The sequence below is a fragment of the Zonotrichia albicollis genome, chromosome 1 (assembly GCF_047830755.1).
Source record: "Zonotrichia albicollis isolate bZonAlb1 chromosome 1, bZonAlb1.hap1, whole genome shotgun sequence".
Lineage (NCBI taxonomy): Eukaryota > Metazoa > Chordata > Aves > Passeriformes > Passerellidae > Zonotrichia > Zonotrichia albicollis.
In genome coordinates this window covers 6,996,268-7,012,362 of record NC_133819.1, presented here as the reverse complement: position 1 = coordinate 7,012,362, position 16,095 = coordinate 6,996,268, and positions in this window count along the sequence as shown.

The window sequence follows — 16,095 nt, the reverse complement described above, 5'->3', positions numbered from 1 at the left end:
TACAATCAATTTATAACAACAAAGGATCTGAGTTTTGCCATTTTACAATTATTATTCCCTCAAGAGAGAAAAAATATGAAACTTTATGGTAACTTCTCCTTTACTTAATGCTGCACATAAATTATTGTCAGGTCAAAGGGAGAAAATAAGTAGAGTTAGTCTCATTTTCTTTCCATTCCTTCTTGTTTCCCTTTTGATTTTTTTTTTTATTACTGTTCCTTTTGAGGAATATATTCCATGAGAGCATTTCCTTCCACATTAAAATATAATCAGTATTTGGGGGGAAAATGGGCTATAGGTCAAGTTTTATTGTTGCCTGTTAAGAGACTGGTCACTGCCACAGAAGGGCATAAAATCAGCTATCCTGCAGAATCATTACAACACTGAACCAAACAAAAATAAATTATTTGAGAAACCAGTGCACAGTTTGTTGAATCAACACAGAGATTTACCATAAAAGGTTTTTTTTTCCCACAGGTGAAAGCCTGAGAACAATCAATTCCTTGGGGAGCACCATGCAGGGCTGCCCAGAGCTGGCACAGCACTGCAGAAGTGAGAAATCTACCCTCAACTCGCTCACTGCAAACACAAAATCCAATATATTCAGTGTCCATAGGAGACAGCCTTTCCTCCTGGAGTAATGCAGGGCACAGGGGTCAGCCCCCAACACTACCTGGAGCAGTCTGACCTTTGGAATTTTTATCAATCATTGTACGTGACAAACACATTTCAAAGCAAAAATACAAATTAGTGGAGAAAGGGATGTTAAATGCTAAGATTTATCACCTCTAGCTGAGGAATTTGCTGAGTCACATATCAGAGCCTGGAAGAATGACCTGGGAAATATCACTCTGTGTTTCCTGCCTCTATTATTGCCCACTATCAGAGAGAGTACTGAGCAAGATGAACCTCTGCTCTGGCCTACAATTGTTTAATAGCTGATCATTCTCAGTCTAACCTAAGCTAAAAATGTGCTTCATGTTTTTCATCAAATACAAGGAGAAGCTTGAGTATAAATAACCATGAGTGTCTGGTGCAATGTGTGTGGTGCTCCAAAAAGAACTCCAGAAAATCAGGCAGTGAAGAAGAATGAAGACGAAAAAGTTGGGTAAAGGAAAGTTGGAAGCTATAGGATGCAGAACACACCTAATTATCACTAATGACAAATGTCATAGAGGCAAATGTAAAGTCACACCACTTAGTGAAAACAAGCACTGATACCACCATGAACTTGTCAATGCTGTGCATCATTTTTATTGGCACCGTCTGAGAGTTTGCGGGGAGAAAGAGAGTGGTTTTTCCTTCACTGAGACAACCAGCCCAAGGACAGGGCTTTAAGGAGAGAAAGAAAAGACAGGTTCTTGTCAGAGACTTTTGGGGTCTCCAGTTGGTCAGAGTGACCTCATGATGTGTTAGAAAGTTTCTTTTCCCAGCCCAGAGGTTGAACAAGGAGTCAGAGCTCTTCAGTTTTCTGTCTCAAGGTTGTTTATTGTATCTTATCTATAAAATTCTTTCTCCTGTCCTGCCGAGGTCCACTCAGCAAGGCAGTCAGAGGCACTCTGCCTGCTCCTGGGGTGGTGCTATCTTTTCATACTAAAAACTACGTGTACAATATTTGCAATTACTTTCTAATACTTATCATCTATGTTAGACAGTGAGCTTCTACTCTAAACGAATCTAAAAGCACCAACATCGCAGCAGAAGATGAAGGCCAAGAAGAAGAAGAAGGAGAAAGGCTGGACATGCTCAGATTCTTCCATCTTGCTTTCTGAACGCCCATTCTAAAAACCCTAAAAATCTATTTTTCACCATGTGATAAATTCATTATCTTTCTACTTAAACTTTTGTGGCTTGCATATAAGGTTGGTAATTGTTTTTTCTAAGCATTAAATCAAAGGCACAAGTATCTTGTGGTCTGTGCCAAGGTCCCTGAGCCTCCTGGGCAGGGTCTCGAGTCCTCCAGGGCAGCCAGAGGAATTTCTTGGGTTCCCACAAGGGACTGCACCTCACAAAGGTCTTCAAGAGCCTAGAATTCTTTAAAAATTGCTTTTCCTGTGATTGATCTACACTGCGGGGTTTTTACCTTACGCAGAAGATTCTTGAATGTGAGGGCCTCAAGGGTTTAGCTCTATTTTTCCAATTGTGTTAATAGAGAGCAGCCCAGGGTACCAAACTAATACTGAGTCAAGAGAATAATTAGTGCAAATCTTCATGAATGTCCCCATCAGCCCAGAGTCACAGACACATCCCAGAGCACATTAATGGCTAACAAAGTCTCCAGAGGTGCTTTAATGATTTACACCAGCTAGCCTGTAGTTTCTGAGCTTTGGCCTTTTGCTTTTCAAAGGCAAACCTTGAGCAAGGTTTTCCCAGAGGAAAGAAAGCAGGAAAGAGGAAGAAGGAATTTAGGAGTTGAAGAGAAAAAAGGCATATTGGAATCCTTCTGCCAGAAAAAAACTCAGCAATGTTCTCAGAGCATCCATGAGGATTCATAGGCTGAATTGCACCAATCTGCAGCTTGGGTTCAAAAGGGATTGAGCTCCAGGATTCTTATTTTGCCCTCCTTGCTGTGCTGTCTATATTTTATTGCGTAATCAACAGCATGTTTCTCTTTTTCCTGTTATTCTATCCTCCTTTTTCCTTATTATTAAATCCTCCTCTCCTAAATCCACCCACAAACATACAGTATCTTGAAATGGCATTATCCATCTTACCAAAAGGATGAAATTCTACCATTTGAATTAAAATGAGGAAAAATAACATGGATTCTGTCTTTTCAGGCTGAGTTACTGCTTTAATCCATCATACTGGCTACAGTGGGAAATGATGGCCCAGAACTCCTGGAGACCACTTAATTAGCTTTTAATTACCCATCACACTGATGCTGTGATAAGAGACATTGTAGGTTCTTGATTTCTACATGAATTGCATGAATGGCTGTGATTAACATAAATGCTGTGAGATAAATACAAGTGGTTTTGGAAGAGACTATGATGAAATCTCAAATAGAAGCAAGAGCAAGCCATGCTTTGTGGGTTAAATTATAATTTTTCTTCCTCCCCCTCAAAATTTTAGTGCTACAGTACCAGATAATGTATTTCCTTGCATGCTCTTACAGCTATTTGCATTTGTAGTAAGCACTTCACAGCTGTTTTTCAGGGAAGAAGTGACTGCATCACAACAAGGTTCTGGAGAGACAGCTTCAAACTTGCATAGTTGATATGAATATTCCATAATAATGTTGTCCTTCTCCTGCCTCAGGAGCCAAGTCCTACAGGACAATCTGCAAAATATAAATACCACAAATGGACATGAAAAAGTATACAGAAATAAAGGGAAAAAATTTTACAACTTCTTGTCAAACCAAGTGACATTATTGGTTATTAACTTGACCTATTACATCACAGTGGTGGGAATTCTGTTGAGAAACGCAGGAGCAGGAATAAGAAAATAAAATACTGCATTGTTCAGCTGTAAATATTGTTTATTTTTTAATTTCCTCCCCAGGTGCCACACTTTTTGACAGTGCTGAGATTAACAACCTCACTCTCAAAACGTATGGTCAGCCTTTGCACTCAAAATAACACTCTTGGTTTCATTCCCTGGTAGGTCTTGATAAGGCTTCCGCAGAATTTTTGATGCAGAGCATTATCACACTGCTGTGGTATTGATTGATCCACTGTGATATGGGCAGGAGGTGCTCACACAGGCTTGAAATCCCCTGCTTGGGCTTGCAAATATTTCCCCAAGGCAAGATTTATGCTACTGAGAAGGGAAGAAGTAAAAAAAAAAATTCACAGGGATTTCAGAGATGTAATTCCAGCTCCTAAACTGTTTGTATATTTTAAAACATTTGTGTAAAAATGAATATATTATTTATATTCCTTGTCCACAAACACTGTGTCACTGGGGATTTCTCAGTGATTTGGAGGGAAAAGCTAATCTTCCTGCTTTCCATAGCACAGCTGTCAGGTTTCTCAGGCTGTGCACCACAGCCCATTTCAGGATCACTCTTAATTGGAGCCTGAGTGAGAGCTGCAGTAACTGGATTTGCTGCTGCTCTTTGCCAGCAGACAGCACAGAGCACCCTGGGAGCTCAGAGAAGAGATTTGCACTGGCTGAAAGCACCAGCTCAGGGCAGGGCTGTACATCAGAGCCCAAAAACACAGCCAAGAAAGGGGCCACAACAAAATCCAGACAGAAACAGACCATGCAGATTGCAGAAAACAATTTATTTGAAGATTTTTTTATCCTACTAGAAGTTGCAATGATAGCTGTGACATTTGACTTTACAGCATCAACTCGGCTTAGTCACTGACTGCACAGCACTGCATTTCCATTAATTCAATCACTGAACTGCCTTCCTCCAGACTGAATTTTTTTATTGTTATTGCAAATTGATCTGTAGTCCCAGCTCTCTTATTCTGTCAGAGCTCACACAGTGATAATAGCAGCCATGAAAGTGCAAGTGCTGCTCAGTACAAATGAACATAAGACCTAAATTATTCCCTCATAGTAGTCATATATTAATTTCCATTAGTTACCAATTACCAGTATTTAGCATCTTTGGGCTCATACAAAGAGGCAGCATGAGGTTCCTAAATCTCCTATACAACTTGGCATGCGAAAGGAGCCCTGCTGTAACTCTGATTTAGAGCTGGTGGGAAATACTACAGTCTGTGACTGCATCCTCAGGAAATAGCAGGACATCAAATTCTGAATGTTTTTATAAAACTCTCCTAGGAAAAAAGTGTTCCAATGAGCTATGTTCTCTCTTATCCTTTTAGATTTGAACTTTGCTCTGTTCCAAAGTAGTTCTGTGATGGTACTCAGCAGCAGGTACATATCCTGCCCATGAATGGGATAAAAGATGCTCAAGGAAAAGAAAAATTATATGTTATTTTCCAAAATTTGTTGCAGATACAGTCACACTCTCCCTGGACATTAAACCAATCAGAATTACAGGTTAACCTATCTATAATCTAAGTAAGTTCTGCTTTTCAGTGGGAAGAATTGATAAAACTGTCCCCTTGCAGAAGCAGCCTGAAAGGGATGTGGTGCAGAGCATAAGTACAAACTCCAGAGAATAATCAACTGCATAAGAGAGAAGAAGCAACTGATTATGCAGCTGTTCTACAAAAAGGATTTGGGATTTTGTAGAGGATCACAAAGTAAAGAGAAGCCAATGTCAAATTGCTTCAAAAAGAGAAAAAAAGAAAAAAAAAAAAGAAAAAACTGCCAAAACATAACACAACTCTTGAAATACAAACAGAATTTCTTCTTTGCAACTCAAAGTTGACCAAATCACTAAGAAAACATTCCTCTGCTTTGAGCATCAAGTTCAAGGAATGCATGGATCAGAGAACAGAGAAAAACAACAAGGTCTCTGGAAAATGTGACCTATGGGAAAGGCTTGAGGCTCAGTACAGTCGAAAAAAGGAGACCAAGAACACAAACATCAACAAAATAAAAGATGTACGCAGAAAAAAAGACAGTAATAAGGTGTTCTTCATGCCTGCTGTAGCTAGGAAATAGATATTCAAAAGCTGGAATAGATGGTAAGAAGGGGTTTGGGCTGCCATCATTAGAGATTTCTAAGAAAATGGTGGCTAAACTTCACCCTGCACCAGAGAAAAATCATCATTCCTTGTGTCAGCTTCAATAAGCACCTGCCCATTTTGCCCAGCATCATCCCTCAAATACAAAGCAGAACAAACCAATCCAGTCTTGGGCTAGATAAAGGCTCCTGCCTATTTGTGTAGTTTGGTTTGAAACTGCTAATTAACCTGCATTTGGGAAATGCTTCAAGATGCTCTAAAATATGAGGGTGGACTTGGAGCATGGAGGGAAGCAGATAGAACAAAGAGAAAAGCAAAATGGAACAAAGCCAAATTGTAGGTTGGGTTCTGCTCCTGTAAGTTGTGCTGGAAATCCAGGGCAGTTTTGGGGGGCTTAAATAGGCACAGTTAACAGAAAAAAAAATCATCTTTTCCGTTTCACAGACTTGTTAAGGATGTCATTTGCATGATGAGCATCCAGCTGCTCTTGCCCAATCCAAGTCCTTACAGGACAAAGGAAGCAGCAGCCTCCCCATGACGTGTCTCAGTGTCTTGTGGATGTCACAAGTCTACATGATCCAATTGTTGATCATAGGGGGAAGAACATTGTTGAGTTGAAGCAGGGCAGAGAATTAGAAATAAAATTACCTTTTTAACAAGAGTTTCAAGGTGAATCCTAACTGGAGTAGGATGTTCTACTTCATATTGTTTCTGGTTCAGCTGAAGGACAGATGGTCCTTTAAGAATTGTTTTGTGTGGAGAGGTAACTCTCACAGTCTGCTATTAATATACCTCAGAGTATTTCAAGTTAGATAATTTGTGAATTCATATTTCTGCTTCGTTTTTTTATGAGTTTCTCATTGCATTCTTCATACTGACATTGCTACCACCACAGCATATTTTCCAGCTACTTTTACAATACCAGCCAGAACTTCTGCTTGATATCCACTCCCATCTTCCACACCTTCACATAGGTTTGCTCTCCTTAAATCCCTCTTTCCTTGTTAATTCTGGTGCAATCATCATCTTCAGTGACCAGGTATCAAAAAGGAATCTGAGGTCCATAATACAAAAACTATCCAGTTTTAACCCCTGCAGGGTGCTGGAATTTTGTAGATAGCATTGCCAGCCAGGGGCTGTGTACAAATCACAAACAGGATGGGACTGCTGAGGAACGTGCCTTGAGATGTTTTATTTTCCAGCATCAGCCTCATTACATGGTTATGACAATGGGAAGATGCCATCAGCTCACATCCCAGGCAGCAGACCCAGAACTTAATGTTACAACTCACTTTATAAGTTTTTTGACCAATCACACAAAGCAAAAGCACATTGACAATAGTTCCATCCAACCACTATAAACACACATACCTTCAGTTAAAACAATGCTTGCTTATTTAAAATAAAACACCTGTTTGTAAGCCTTAAAACACAATGCACAGAGCTCCATTATTAAGCTTAGAACTTCCTAATATGTTGCTAGATAAACTTTTCTGTAGCTTAGGGAGTTATTCTAGCCAAGCATTAATACACAGACCATTGTTCTATTTGTCCTTGCTTTTCTATTTCTTACATAAATTTTCTGCTGACCAATCTCATGGCTACTGCCTAGTTCTAATCATAGCTCTGCTGTCTCTGAGGCCTGCCTTTTGCAGCTTCCCTAAAACCCTCTGATTTTATGGATTCTCGCAGATAGCACCAGGAGCAGCCCAGCCATCAGCTGAGAGCTGCAGGTTTGTACCTTATGGGCCACTTTAGGCTTTTCTTCTCATGGAGCTCTGCTGTCATTAATTAGGGGATTGCAAACTTGGGCTTTGTACACCTGACACCTCTCCAGCCACCAGCACACCCTGTGATGGTGCCACCAGATGTGTCTGCACATCACATTCCTATTTCTCACTCACTCTGTGACTAAAGAGCTGCACAGAAAATGTACTTGCTTCAAGTGAAATGAAGAATACAAGGGATTATTTCACCACAGAAGAACACACCAGCTCAAATTATTACAGAGTTCATGCAATTGGTCAGGAAGAAAGCAAGAGCAGGCTGTAAATCACACCTGAACTGGAAGTGGCTTTGTGCCTCAGAAAGCAGCCATACAGGACATCATGTGGCTCATGAAAAAATTCAGGCATCAGCCAAGGGTATCCAGATATGGCATGTATTTCCCAAATCTCCCCTCATGGTCACTGAAAAACCCACTTTTTCTTCACTCCAACTCAGATGGTCATGGGAATATAGAGGCTGAATCTGGTGAGAGATTAGAACATGAGCTGGTGTGCAATCATACACACGTATCTAGTTTCTGAATATATTGGTTGTACTGAGAAGGGCCTAAAGATTGTAGAAATTGAGCAAAACTTTCCCTCTCAGAACTCTTTCTTCAGCCACATGGCACCTAATGGGGGAAAAAATGTCACAGACCTATTTTATGAAAAATCCTTTTATTAGGATCTTTTTCTCCTGAGAAGCTAAGAGGCCTCAGGAACAAAATGTAAACAATGATTATCTGCTGTTGTGGAATGCAACAGGTGCATCTGTGATTGGTCTCACATGGTTGTTTCTAATTAATGGCCAATCACAGTCCAGCTGTCTCGAACTCTCTGGTCAATCACAAGATTTTATTATCATTTCATTTCTTTCCTTTCAAGCCTTCTGATGAAATCCTTTCTTCTATTATTTTAGTATAGTTTTAATATATAATTTTCTTATAATATAATATATATAATAAAATAATAAATCAGCCTTCTGAAACATGGAGTCAAGATTCTCATCTCCTCCCTTGTCCTGGGACCTCTGTGAACACCACCACAAAAAAATGTAATGAGAAAGCTGTTAGTCTTGAAACACAGAAGTAAAATTCCTGTGAAAATTAGAGTGTCAACTATGCCTACAAATTATAAAGTACATACCATAGCATCATATGCCCAAAGTGATGCAAAGACTAAATGTCATTCTTTTATACTGGCATATCTTAATTTTTTGAGACATTGATTTTGCAAGTTGATCAGCTTTAAATGTGTGTGCATACAAGTAAAGTGGGAGATCCGCATGGTTTCTTATTATAAATAAATAAATAAAAGCATGTCCAGAAAGCCTTTTAAAATGCCTGGGTGCATTTTTATAATTCTACATAGTCTGAAGTATTTTGTTTCAGGATTAGGCACCACTTCTACATGTCCGTAGCAATGTACTTTCTGTAGCAACGTACTTTCTCTTCACAACTTTTTCTGATCCAATGCACCCTCTCTCCCCATGTTCCCACAAATAAGACCAGAAGGAAGTGCTGAACCTTGCTTTGAACATAAGAAAGGAAAATACTGCTGGAATATCCTTTCTGAGAGCGCTGCAGCTCATAATCCTCATTATCTTGGCTTTCAGAGGACCCCAGGTCTGCTCTTGAGGGCACATGAAAATCCCACTGGGGATGGCCCTTGCAGGGTTTCAGAGATTCAGGGGATGTGTTTGCACATCAGGACTGAGATGATCTGAAGGAAATGTGGGAGGAAGAAATCAAACAGAAGAATGGATCAGAAGGATGTCAGTTCTGCAGACAGCTACTTTTTTGTGTCCAAAAAGGCTTCTCCTAGTTTGTTAGTGCTCTTTCTTGTCTTAATTTTGTTGAATTTTTATGTGTCTGATTAGGTGCCTACATCCAGGAAGAGATGCTCCATTAATGTGCCTGTAGAAATTTGGAATGAATAAGTAAATTGCCAACTATTATCACCCCAAAGTGCAAAGCCTGACACATTTATCTGCTTAAATATAACATTAAACACATACTGCAAGTTTTCTTATTTCACACAAAATCAACCTTTGAAATATATATATTTTTTAACAAAAAGAAAAAAAGGAAAAAACTAATTTTCATTCCTCATTCTTCTTTTGGCTAGGGTTCCAAGAAGCAATTTCTTCATCCCTGAGGGACACTACTTCTGCAGCACATTGCAAAAACAAAATCCTACCTCCATATAACAAAAACCAAGAACACAGTGCACAAGCAGACTCAGACTTCAGAATTGCCACTCTCAGCATTCAGCCTTTGCAAGTTTTCCCTCATTATTAGAGACATTACTGATTGCAGATACACATGGATGCAATTAAGAGGAACCAAAAAAAAGGATTCACAAACAAGCAGATGAGCTTTGTATTTGGAGGGGGATTAAAAGCTGAATCATTTATTCATTTTCCTGTTTTAGCTGTGAAAGGAGGGTGTAGACTCATCACAATGAAGAGTCTTGCAGCAAAGCTTGTAGCATAGATATAAAGTGGATTAAAGAGGGAGATTTCTTTTATGCTTTATGCTTTCTTTTTTTTAATAGCATTTATTTCTGCTTTTCAAAAAGTGAGGACTATGTTTTCATTTGGATCTCTATAATGATGTTGCTGACAGAGAGGACAGAATTCTACAGACCACTGAAGTCATCAGAAACTACTCAGAGAAATAACTTGGAGCAATTTTTTTCAATTTTTATCTCAACCCAAGAGACTTTGATGATTTTCAGCCAAATTTTCACTAAAATAATTTAATTTCCTGATAACCTACTTTTAATCTATAAACAGCATCTCTTTTTCCTCTTTCAGAGAATTTCCATTTGTGAGTATTTCCGGCAGAACGTTTTAAGGCCTTCACTGGGAATTGCCACATAATGAATAAATGACAGAGCTGAGCTGAGATCCTGAGCTGACCTCCAAAGCTGCCTCCTCATGCTTTCCAGGGACACTGACATCATTCTGATTTTACTTGGGACTCCAGAGGAAGCCTCAAACAGAATTAATTTAAGACAAGAGATTCTGTCCTGTGTGCTGCCCAGGGGATTCAGGATTGCTATTGAGATCACAAGGCAGTCATAAATTCACTCTGAATGTGAACAACGTCCAAATGGCCCAGGTGAACCAGACCAGCTGCTATATTGACATTAAAGCTGTGCTTTCCCTGTTGAAAATTAAGAGTTGCCCATTTGTTTTGTGGAACCCTGGACAGAAAGAGGTTTGTGGGAAAGCAGGAAATTACATAAACCTGAATTCTCTGCTTTCCCTTGCCAGCAGTTCAAGCACAACTCCACAGGATGCTGCTGGCTACAGGAATGAGTATTGGGAGCACCTCAAACACATGAAGTAGACTGAATCTTGGGGATATTCATTGCACCTCAGCTCAGACACTGTGGTAGGAGCACAGGATGACTCTTTAGTGATAGATGTCAATAATTCAGCTGTCTGGAGGATTTTCTCTACACTTTATGAACAATGTGTACTCAAGAAGATGAACTGCTCTTTTCAGGAGCAGTAAACAGCCCATTTTCCAATCAATTTTTTTTTAATAAAGTGCTGACAAAGATTCAAAGCTACTATATGAGGGTGCCCTTCATTTCCCCTTATTGAGATGTGCAATTTGTACACCAGCCTTTAAAATGGAGGTGAATAAACTGATAGTGAAATCTAGATTCATTTTAGGGCTGTAACTTAATTCTAACCATGTGAGCAATCCCATTGAGTTCAAAATGGCTCAGCCCATTTAGTCTCTGTTTTGACTTATACTGAAATATTGTTCTGTCCCATTCTGAGTTAGTGCCGCAAACTGCTGGATAATCACAGGCAATTTCCACAGCACAGGCAAACTGACTCAGCTCTTGCAAGGCTTGCAAACATCAGGAGAGAATAACAAGAATTTCCTTCCCAAATTTCACAAGATTTCCTTGAAAATGTTCAGATTCAAACACCAGTGGCTTTCATGAACTCAAAAGCTTGGTTTTAAACATAGCTGTGCAAAAGGAGCCCTTTGGTGGCTATCAGGGGACCTTATGTCCCTGCCCTAAATCTTAGGGTCTCCAGTGATCCTGTAAGATCTAAGTAAGCCTTCTAACTCTATCAGATCCATTGGGATCTGAACATTTTTCCCACAGTGCTGCCTGGAAAAAATGCTAAGGTACATCAGGACTTTCTACAGAGGTATTTAATAGAGGATTTGTTTTTATTATCAACAGAAGTCTGCAGTATGTCATAGTTTGCTTCTGTAGCAGCTAGCAATAGCCATGAATAAACCATGAAGATGCTTAAGAGTGTTCATATATCTCAATTACAACATGTTTCCTACACTAATTAAGAAATATTCATCCAACTTACTTAGACTCTGTCACCTACTCCATATCGGTCATGTCAGCATTATACTTTTCTTCCTGAACCCACTCAGTATTGACAGATTATTTTGCAGGCACATGTATTTCCCAGCCTCCCTACCAGCCCCTAAATGAAAAGGGAATAATCCTCCAGAGAAATTTTCACTATGGATTTGCATCTCTCCTCAGCTTATTAGATCATCTTCAACCCCATTTCATAATATCTAATTACCCTGTAGCCTGTTCTCAATTATTTAAAGCCCAGCCCTTACTTATTGAATTTTATAGTTTAATGTTAATAGATCAGAGGTTAACTGGCTCAATATTAGAAAAGGAGTCACTGGCTCAGTAATACAAAAGAAGTCAGGATTATGTTGAACTCCTCAGTATCATTAATCAGGCTTTGAAGAGGGAACAGAGAACAGCATATGTCAGCCACAGCAGGGTTTGAAGGAGAAAGTCAATATTTACAGACATGAGTGTCTCCTACCTGAGCTGCAGACAATTCTGAGCACCTGGGGCTTGATAAAGTCAGCTTCAGACTTCCATGGATCAGACCAGAGCAAAGGAAGTGATATCAAAAAAGCTATAATTCACCCAATTAAACCTTTTATTTTAATTCACTCAATCAAATATTTTATTATTTACTATGTATTATTATCATCATTATTTATTTATTTACCTAATTTTTAAATGCTCTTTTAACACTAAAATAGATACAGTATTATTAGAGGACTGTTCTAATTGACTGGGCAGGCATGGTACAAGGTTATCATCAGACACAAGATACAGGGTTAACCCGCCATTCTTCATTTGTTCCCCCCCCAGTCTGAATGTGTTAAGGATATGCTGGTGATAATGCTGTAGGCTTTTAAGGATCCAAAGAAATATGGGGAAAGATGGCTTTATTTTTACTAGACTAGCTGATGTAGTCAGAAAAAGCATAAAAATCTTTTGATTATCTCTTTGGTACCTATGGGGTAAATGGGCTGCTTGCCATGGTATGAGAGTGGAAGACAAACTAGACAGTCAGCAGCTTTGATCTTCCAGATAATGGTGAAGTAAAATCCCAGTCCCACCACCTCTGGTTCTTTATGAAGTGTTCAGACCCATGGAGTTTGGGGAATTTTTTTTCTTTTTTTTTTCGTTTTCTTTCAACCTATACATTCAGGTGATTGAGAAACAGCTACCATGGGCTAACTGAGCCTTGATAACCATCCACAGGCACTGCTGCCCACAGCAAGTACAGTGTAATACACTTTATTTTAATCTCAGTGGAAGAAGCTTAAGAGCTCATTATCTCACATTTACCAGGACTTAGAGGGCTCCCAATACAGTGATTTCTGCTACTCTTCTCTTATCTTTTCAGATAAACAGAGGAATATTTTATGACACAGTTATGAAATAACATTTAGACCGGTTTCCAACAGCTTTTTCCCTGTTTTTTAGGAAGACATTTTTGACAGTTTGCATTAATTTTATACAAAAAATTCCTTTTTAGAACAACTGTAAATCACATCACCCTTCTCCCAAGACAAGTCTTAGAAGCAATTTCTCTCACTTAAGCAAATAATAGCATTACTAGCTGAAATCAAGATTTCAATTCATGCTCCTCTTTTCCTTTTAAGCATGACCATAGTGTAACTGTACACTTAACAGAAATTGTTCCAAAGATTTGCACAAATCTTTTCTGAAGACCAAGATTCAAAAAGTCCAGTCTCTTCTATGACTCAAATTATTGGGCCAGTTATTCTAAAAGCCATACCATTCCCAACCCTGCTGTTCTCAGCACCTATTCTCCAGAGTACGAGTTTATATCTTTATAATAAATGAAATCATCCCCTTTTGAGGATGATCTCTCTATTCACAGAATTCTGTAGCTTTTAGGCTTTTAAACCCATCATGCTTCTTTTAAGTCAAAAATTCCAATTACTCTTATTAGTGCTAGTGAAATTGCTTGCAATATCTTTTTAACACCTGCACTGAACAGAACATTTTGCCACTCCAACTAGAGCATTTTACCTGGAGTTTGCTTCTGAAGGAGCGCAAGCTTTTGTACAAAACAAAAGCATAGTACTGAATGCATGGATGAACACTGAACCAAACTGAATCATTCTAAGAATCTGGAGTTCAGTGACACTGGGACTCAACTATCTGCTGCAAGGTGAACCTAAGCCTCCTAAAGTATCTAGCATTCCAGCTTTCAAACCAGCAAGAAATTATCAGCCACAGTGAGAGCTGACAGCACAAGAAAACTGTTATTGTGCAGCAGACTGCAGGACTGAAAGCCCTTTGTGCAGCTCTGGGGGCTGAGAACTCTCTGGGTCACACCAAGATCAGCACCTGGCAGCAGCCAAGAGCAGAGGGGCAGTGGAAGAACTCTCCCATGGAGGATATTCCTGCCCCATGGAGTCTCCAGGTGCCCCCTTCACAGAGTTGTCACTGCCCAGCTCCTCAGCAGAGGCAGAACAGCGATGTTTTACTTGGAAAATCCACCCAAAATCCAGGGAAAACTGCTCAGCTCCTTGTGCATCCAGGCAGGGCACACCCGAGCCTGCAGCTCTCCTGACACCTCAGCACCAGGAGGAATGGAGGGGCTCACCTGGCAGATAGCAACCTTTGTGCAGGGTGATCCTGGGTCATCCTTGGCCCCAGAAAAGTCCAGGTTAATGGCAAATCACCTCTGGGACAGCTGTCTGGAAGAACAGTAGCAGGGAAAATCCAAGCTATTTTCTGGGTTTTTTTTGGACTTGGTGCCCCCAAGTTGGGCACCATGGAGGATTGGACTTTTGACTATGTGGGGTCACACCCTACACATCCTACAGCTCTCCATGGATCTGCCTTGTCCTCCAAATCCTGTGCTGATGATGTCTGGTCCAGGGACACATCATGGCCCTACAGGCTTCTGTAATGACACCTGTATCCACAGCCTCTGCCCCCAGATCCCCAAATCCTCAGAGGTACCTACAAACCACCAGCCCCTCACAATACTATAAATGACATGAATTGAGATTCACTTTAATAATATTGATAACTGCAGGAAAATATAAGAATTTGCACAAAACCATGAGCCCAGCTTTGATTATTTAGGTGTCTTTTGTCTTATCTGACACAGAGTCCTATCCAAATTATAGCTCCACATGCACAGAGGACGCCTGTTACATTTCTCTCTGAAGGGAATGTGTTTTATCTTAGATGGATGGCATCAGCAATGCCAAACAATACCCTTGTTGGGAAAATATTGCCTTATTTCTGTGGAAAAAGGTTTGCCTTTAACAGATCAGGACAGTTTTATGTAACCACTGACTAAAGTCAATAAAATTTCTACAATAATTATCCTCTTTTCAACTCCTGTTTCCAAGAACTCCACCAGCAGCAAATCCTTATCAGTTTCTATACAACCACTGCTGGAATTTCTTTTACATCAGCAACAAGTACTTCATTATTTTTAGTGATCTCATTAAGTAAAACATTTAACTGACCAGGACCCAGAATTAACAGGATTTGGAGAAGCCAAAAACTAAAAGACCATCCTATTTCATTTGTCTAAACTCAATTTACTTTTATGAGATTCCCTTTTTTAAGCTGTCATTTTTAACCACTCATTTCAGTAGTAAATTTTTTTGAGTTAGCAAATTGTTCAGACTGTGAAACTGCTGCTCTTTTGCTGACATACATGCTGAGAGTACTTGTGGAGATGTGCTTGTGGTAGTCTCCTTTAATGAGGTGATTCAGTCATCAGTAATTCTGGAAAGACTTGGAGATGCTGAAAAACTGGAGGCATTTTAGTACCCAGGAGGTATTTGGGGGTTTATCAGGCAGTTTCTTGTCCTTGCACAACATCACATCACATCAGCCCCATGGGACAGCTGTGCTTCCAAATCAGTGTGCCATCCATGCTGTGTCACTATTCATTTCAGCTGTGTAGCTCAAGCCCAGACATACAGTGAGGATGGTGCAGATACAAGTGCCCTGCTGTAGCATCCCATGAACTCTCCTCCCTTGGTCAATCCCCAAGCCCTCAGCCCTGGACACATCAGTAACATTTACCACAGGGTTAGCCCTCCCAAAGGGAAAAACAGACTCCTTCATGGCCTTGGTATCACAACTTCCTCTGGTTTCTCCTTCCCCTCTCACTGGCTTGGCATCCCTGGTGGCCACCCCCGTACCCCTGGAGGCCAGGCCCCTCTGCCCAGCCCTTAGCTCTGCCTCCCACCCCTTCCCCTTTATAAGCTGCCTGCTCCACGTGGTTCCTCCTCTTTCTCTGGGTTTGGCTTCCAGGAGCTGTGTTACTCTGCTGAAATAAAACCTTGTAAAAGAGCCTTTCTTACCTGTATCACTGAGCCAGTTGCAGTGAGTGTTGAGTGGAGGTTTGACTGCATTGCCTGAATGTTAACTCAGCTTGCCTTTCAACAGAAGAG